We start from the raw sequence: 6,163 nt of genomic DNA, 5'->3' as shown, positions 1-6,163 counted from the left end.
CAGCCTTCCAACATGGGATGAAGATGAGCAACTCTCCAGGAAGCCTCCAGACCTTCAGAACCAGATTGGGACTGCTGAGGCATCCAGCCTTGTGTACTGAGCAGCTACTGGGTTCTCAGACTCTCCAGCCTTCAGACAGCCATGGTTTGACCACCTGGCTCACAGTATATAAGCCAATCTAATTTTATACTATATATTCATTCTATGGGTTCTTTTCCTACAGTGAACCCTGACCAATACACAGTGGACCAGGTACTCAGCTGCTACATTCACCCTAGGGCCTCCGCCAATCCAGCCTTCTTTGCCCTATACCTCTGTGAACCCCACTTGCTCCAATGGGACTCAGAGGGGAGACAGGTAGGCACATATGTAGTAATTCAGAAAGTGGGAGCTAAGATGGGTGAGCTGGGTAGTCAATGCACCATACTGACCAGACTGCTCCTAGAGACAGCACTGCCTGAACCACAGTTGCATCCTTACGGATCTGCCCTATGATGAATGTCCTGATACAAGCTACTGAAGAAATAAAAATAAGCTTATTTTGTGCATGGTTGTTGAGGCTCAAGTCCAAGATCAGGAAGGCCCCTTTGGTGTGGGCCTTGGAAATGAGTGTTCACATCCCCCAGCAGGAGAGGGCAAAGAGGAGAAAGAAGAGAGAGGTCCCCCAACTTCTTTAGAGGAAATATCCCCAGGACCTCTCATTAGGCCCTACCTGTCAAAGGTCATAGCACCTCCCAACGCCAACACCCTAGACTTCCTTATCGTGGGCTTTTGGGAGATACCGAAATCACACCCAAATCATAGCCCCAGGCCAACCAATTAGAATACTGAGATGGCCTCACCTGGAATCCCAACCCTCAAAAATCTCCTGGTGCAATGCTTTTCCCTTGCTGTGGACCACTGGCCAGTGTGGGGAGACTAGAACAAGACTCCCAGAGGCTGAAGGCCACACGCCAACCTTTGGAAGACAACTTAGGAAGTGAGCCACTCAGATCTGGGTTAGCCTTGTGGGTGGCAGAAGTTCGGGCAGTAGCTCACCTGCCTCAGTAGGTGGGCAGAAACTGTCCTCTGAGGCAGGTGGGTGGCGTCTCAAGTGGTCACAGAAGGAAGAAGAGGAGGAGGCCATGGTGGTGGGAACGGCAGGTCAGGACAGCAGGCCAAGGGGAGACTCCCCAGGGAGCAGGAAAGAAAGAAAGGGAGCCTGGCAGGTGTCAGGGATGGGAGTAATATGTCATGTCGCCATTTCAGAGGCATTAATGGTTGTGGTGGGTCCCAGCACCCGAAGGCTGAGTTAGGAAGATCATGATGAGCTCAAGGTCAGCCTGGGCTACAAAGCCGAGTTCCAGGTCAGCGCAACCTAGAGTGAAACTTCGCCTCAAAATTAAAAAAAAAAAAATAGAATCTCTTAATTTTTATTAGACTAAGAAGGGTCTAGGGCTAGAGAGATGGCTTAGCAGTTAAGGTGCTTGCTCATGAAGGCTAAGGACCCAGGTTCCATTCCCCAGTATCCACATAAGCCAGATGCACAAGGTGGCACATGCTTCTGGAGTTTGTTTTTAGTGATGAGAGGTCCTGACATGCCAATTGTCTCTCTCTTTTTCCCCCTGTCTCTCTATCTGCCTCTTCCTTCTCTATTTCTCTCTTGCGCTCAAAAACATAAATAAAATATTGTCTTTTTTTTTTAAAGAAATGCTGCTGGACATGGTGGTGCACGCCTTTAATCCCAGCACACAGGAGGCAGAGGTAGGAGGATCACCATGAGTTTGAGGCCACCCTGAGACTACATAGTGAATTCCAGGTCAGGCTTGACCAGAGATCCTACCTAGAAAAAAAAAAAAAAAAAGAAGGAATGCTACAGACACTAGTGAGACACACCTCTGGGCATATCTTGGAATGCATTTCTAGAGAATGAACTAAAGGGGGGAAACCACCCAGAATATGGGACAACATTGTCCCAAGGTCTGTGGTGGCAGACTAAATAAGAGAAAAAGGAGCCGGACGTGGTGACACACACCTTTAATCCCAGCACTCAGGAAGCAGAAGTAGGAGGATCACCATGAGTTGGAGGCCACCCTGAGAATTCAGAGTGAATTCCAGGCCAGCCTAGACTAGAGTGAAACCCTACCTCAAAAAAAAAAAAAAAAAAAGAGAGAGAGAGAGAGGAGAAAGCCAGCAGATTGCTTCCTGGATCCACTGGGAAGTGAAGAGGTGAGAAATTGAGCCACACACTCCCCTGCCATGGGGCCCTCTCACTCCTTGCCTTGTCTGCCATGATGGACTGTATCCCTCAAACTGTGAGCCAACATAAGCCCTGCCTTCCTTAAGCTGTTTCTTGTCAAACATTCTATCACAGCAAGGAGAAAACTAACTGATACAATGGCTGAACTGCTGTTCTAGAAGGATCTGAAGGATTCACCTTGCTGCTGTTGAGAAGGGAAGGAGGGAGCAAGGACAGCGGACACTTGGGTGGTGGAAGGCGCAGGGGGCAGGAGAGGCAGCTGAGCACATGGAGAGGTGGAACATACTGGACCAGTGAAGGTGGAGCTCCTAGGAGTCTGAGCATCCCTAAGGAGGAGCTAAAGAAAAGAAGCATCCAGGTCACCCCCATCTGGAGCAAGTGATGGGGAGGGGCAGTTGTGAGCTCAGCCAGGGATGCAGTGTTTTGCAGACCCAGCTGGATGGCTCTGGACCCGTGGCACAGAGATGCGTCCCTCTGCTGCACGGGAATGTGGGTGAAGAGGGGAAGCCCAGTGTGGGCATCAGGTGCTTGAAGTGGGGACAGGAACAGGGACTGGCCTGAGACGAGGAAGAGGTTGGATGAGTTTTAGACACTCTGCTGCCCTCAGCTCTGGGAATTGGGAAGATGGTGACCCAAAGGGGAACCCAGGGATATGGGAAGAGGGAAACATCTAGAATGATATGCCAGCCAGGCAAAATGACCTTTAACCTGGCGATGGCAAGGCCACTAGAGAGGGCTGGAGCAGGGGCCCCAGCTGCTTGCCTCGGGCTGGAGTGAAGAGAGGGTGCAGGCTATGGGAGGCAGAGACGGTGCCATTGCTGTGTGATGTCTTGTCATTACGGGGAGCAGAGATGACTTGGTGGTGGGAAGGAGAAGTGAGGCACAGAGACGAGCAGAGTGTTTCAGCGGTGGAGTGGGGCTCGCCTAGCTGCCATGCAGAATGAAGGGAAAGTCGCTGTGGTGAGGTGTCAAGGGGAGGGACGGGGTTGTGCCTTGAGGGGCCCCTGAGCCAGAGAAGCGAAGCAGGGTTTCTGGGTAAGGGGAGAGATACAGAGAGCAGACGAAGTGGGATTCTGACGAGTATCTGCCAGATCAGCTCCTTGGTTGTGGTGGTTTGAATGTATGCCCCCGCCCCCCATAGACTCAGGTGTTTTATGAAATCTTGGATTTCTCACCTCCTGGCTAGCAGAGGTGTCACTGAGGGCAGATCCTGGGGTCCGGCCTTAAGGTTACTAGTGGGGGGTGAGTCCACAACAGCCTGGATTCTGCCCAGGCCCCTGCTGTCTGCTGCCCTTGCGTGCTTGCTTGTGGTGCTAGCTCTTGGGTAGTGTCTCTCTGCTTGAATCTGTGAAAAGGACCAGCTTCTTCCACCATTATGGAACTTCCCATGGATCTGTAAGCTTGACACACATCCCCTCCTCCCATAAACGGTAGTCAGCAACGTGGAGCTGACTACAATAGCAGTCGAAGAGCGGTGTGCGGGCGGAATCTCAAGGACATTGAGGGAGCAGAGCAGATCTGAGGCCACGGTAAGCGGCGAGGAGTGGTGAGTGTGGAGGACTGGGATGTTGGGGTGATCTGTTTAGAACTGGAATGGGAAGGTGGAGAGGAGGGAGCTCTGGGGTCAGGACCAACCCCTGGGGTCATAGGAGATCTGGACAGGAGTAACATGGAAGAAGCAACAGTAAGTTCAGTGTGAGCCGCTCTAGGGGTACGGCTCACCCTGGAGCCAGCATCACGCCTCAAGGCAGAAAGCAGAGTCTGGTGGCCCAAGTTCAAAGGCAGTCACATAAGTAAGAGAAAGGTAGAATATTCTGGAATGAGAGTGGGGTGTAAGGAGGGCCGTCTACCTGGGTGTGAGTCCCCTGCCTGGTTGCATGGATGGGCTCCTGGAGCTGTCCCCATGGAGCTAGTTAGAGAAGGAGCCCAAGAGTCAACATCCCCCTTCTGTGCTCATTGCCATCAGGGGCCAATTCTGCAGCGTGTCTACACAGCTCCTCAGGGCAACCCAGTGCAATGGAGCTCTCATTGCTACCAGAGCACATGCTTCTCTCTCTTGTCACCCTGGGATTGTGTGGAACCAGCACCTCAGCATGACCCAAGTCCATATGTCATTCTGGAAGGAGCCCAGGTTAAGCTTGCTGGTTGTAGCTGATGCCGCTTATATCAAGGCCACCGTGAGATGACTGCAGGATAGCCTGAGGATGGGGACGTCCAGAAGGGGAAGGTCCCCAGCAGAACCGGGCTTCAGGAGTGCCCATGACTTCCTTGGATCAGGAGTGGAGTGACATGTCGGGGAAGGGGACTGGGCAGAGGCGCCGCATGAAGGAGCTCCTGTCTTCGCAGAGCACCAGGGGCCCTCCTCCTTCGTTCACGCACATAGAGACCACGCCTGGCAGGAGCAAGCGGGTGCTCCCAGCTTGCTTAGAGCGCCGAGTGTCCTTGGAAGGGTAAAGACAGGTAAGTCCTCTTCCTATTCCAATGCGTCATCTTCCACTTTTTATATTCTAAAAAGAGCATGGTGGGAGCCTGGAGACACAGTGTAGTGGTTAAGGCACTTGGATGCAAAGCCTAAGGGCCCAGGTTCGATTCCCCAGTACCTTCGTAAGCCAGAATCATAAGGTGGCGCACGCATCTGGAGTTCATTTGCAGTGGCTAGAGGTCCTGATGTGCCCATTCTCTCTCCCTATCTCTCAAATGAATAAGTAAATAAATAAACCACTGCAAATAAAAATCTATTTTAAAGGAAGAAGTGCTGGGGCTAAGGCTGGGGAGATGGCCAGTGAATAAAGTGCCTGCCGTGCTGAATGTGGACCCCCAACACTCCTGTAAGATCCGTGTGCCTGCAAGCCCGGCACTGAGGAGGTGGAGACAGGAGGATCCCTAGGGCTTGCTGAGTAGCTTGTCTCGCTGCATCACATAAGCTCAGGGGCAGCTCAGGTTCCGTAAGATACCCTGTCTCAAAAATAAGAAAAAAGGCCGGGCGTGGCGGTGCACGCCTTTAATCCCAGCCCTTGGGAGGCAGAGGTAGGAGGGTCACCATGAGTTTGAGGACACCCTGAGACTGCACAGTGAATTCCAGGTCAGCCTGGGCTAGAGTGAGACCCTACCTTGAAAAAAAAAAAGATGGAGAATGACAGAAAAAGACAACTGATGTCGATCTCTGGCCTCCACAGGAATGTGCACGCACATGCACCCAAACACACATGCGTCCTCATACACTTGCAAACATGCATACACATACTATATACATATACAAACATCCTATATACACATACAAGTACATGTACACTCCACACTTATATGCAATACACATGCACACACCGTGCACGTACAAGTGCACATACACACAGGCACCCACATAAACAAAACACACAGATGAACACCTGCATACAAAAATAAGTAAAATTTTAAGCCGGATATGGTGGTGCACACCTTTAATCCCAGCACTTGGGAGGCTGAGGTAAGAGGCTCCCTGTGAGTTCTAGGCCAGCCTAAGACTAATTTCAGGCCAGCCTGGGCTAGAGCAAGACCCTACCTCAAAAAAAAAAAAATTAAATACATATAAAATAAATGTAAAGTAAGCACTTTCTTACAGAGCTAAACACAGTCTACATGCCACAGATTGCCCAGCACACAGTGGCTTTTTTTTTTTTTTGTGGCAGGGTCTCACTCTAGCCAGGCTGACCTGGCCCTCACTCTGTAGTCCCAGGGTGGCCTTGAACTCACAGCGTTCCTCCTACCTGTGCCTTCCAAGTGCTGGGATTAAAGACTTGCACTGCCACGCCCAGCACAATGCCCTTTCTTCATATCCAGCCAGAGGAGCTGAAAGCTTACTTGGGTGCAGAGAGCCACCCACAGGAGTCTACAGCAGCCCAACTCACAGTCACTGTAGTAGAAGACATCCAGATAGGGAAGGGAGGG

This window comes from Jaculus jaculus, chromosome 1 (assembly GCF_020740685.1).
Source record: "Jaculus jaculus isolate mJacJac1 chromosome 1, mJacJac1.mat.Y.cur, whole genome shotgun sequence".
NCBI classification, from domain to species: domain Eukaryota; kingdom Metazoa; phylum Chordata; class Mammalia; order Rodentia; family Dipodidae; genus Jaculus; species Jaculus jaculus.
This window is presented reverse-complemented; position numbering follows the sequence as displayed.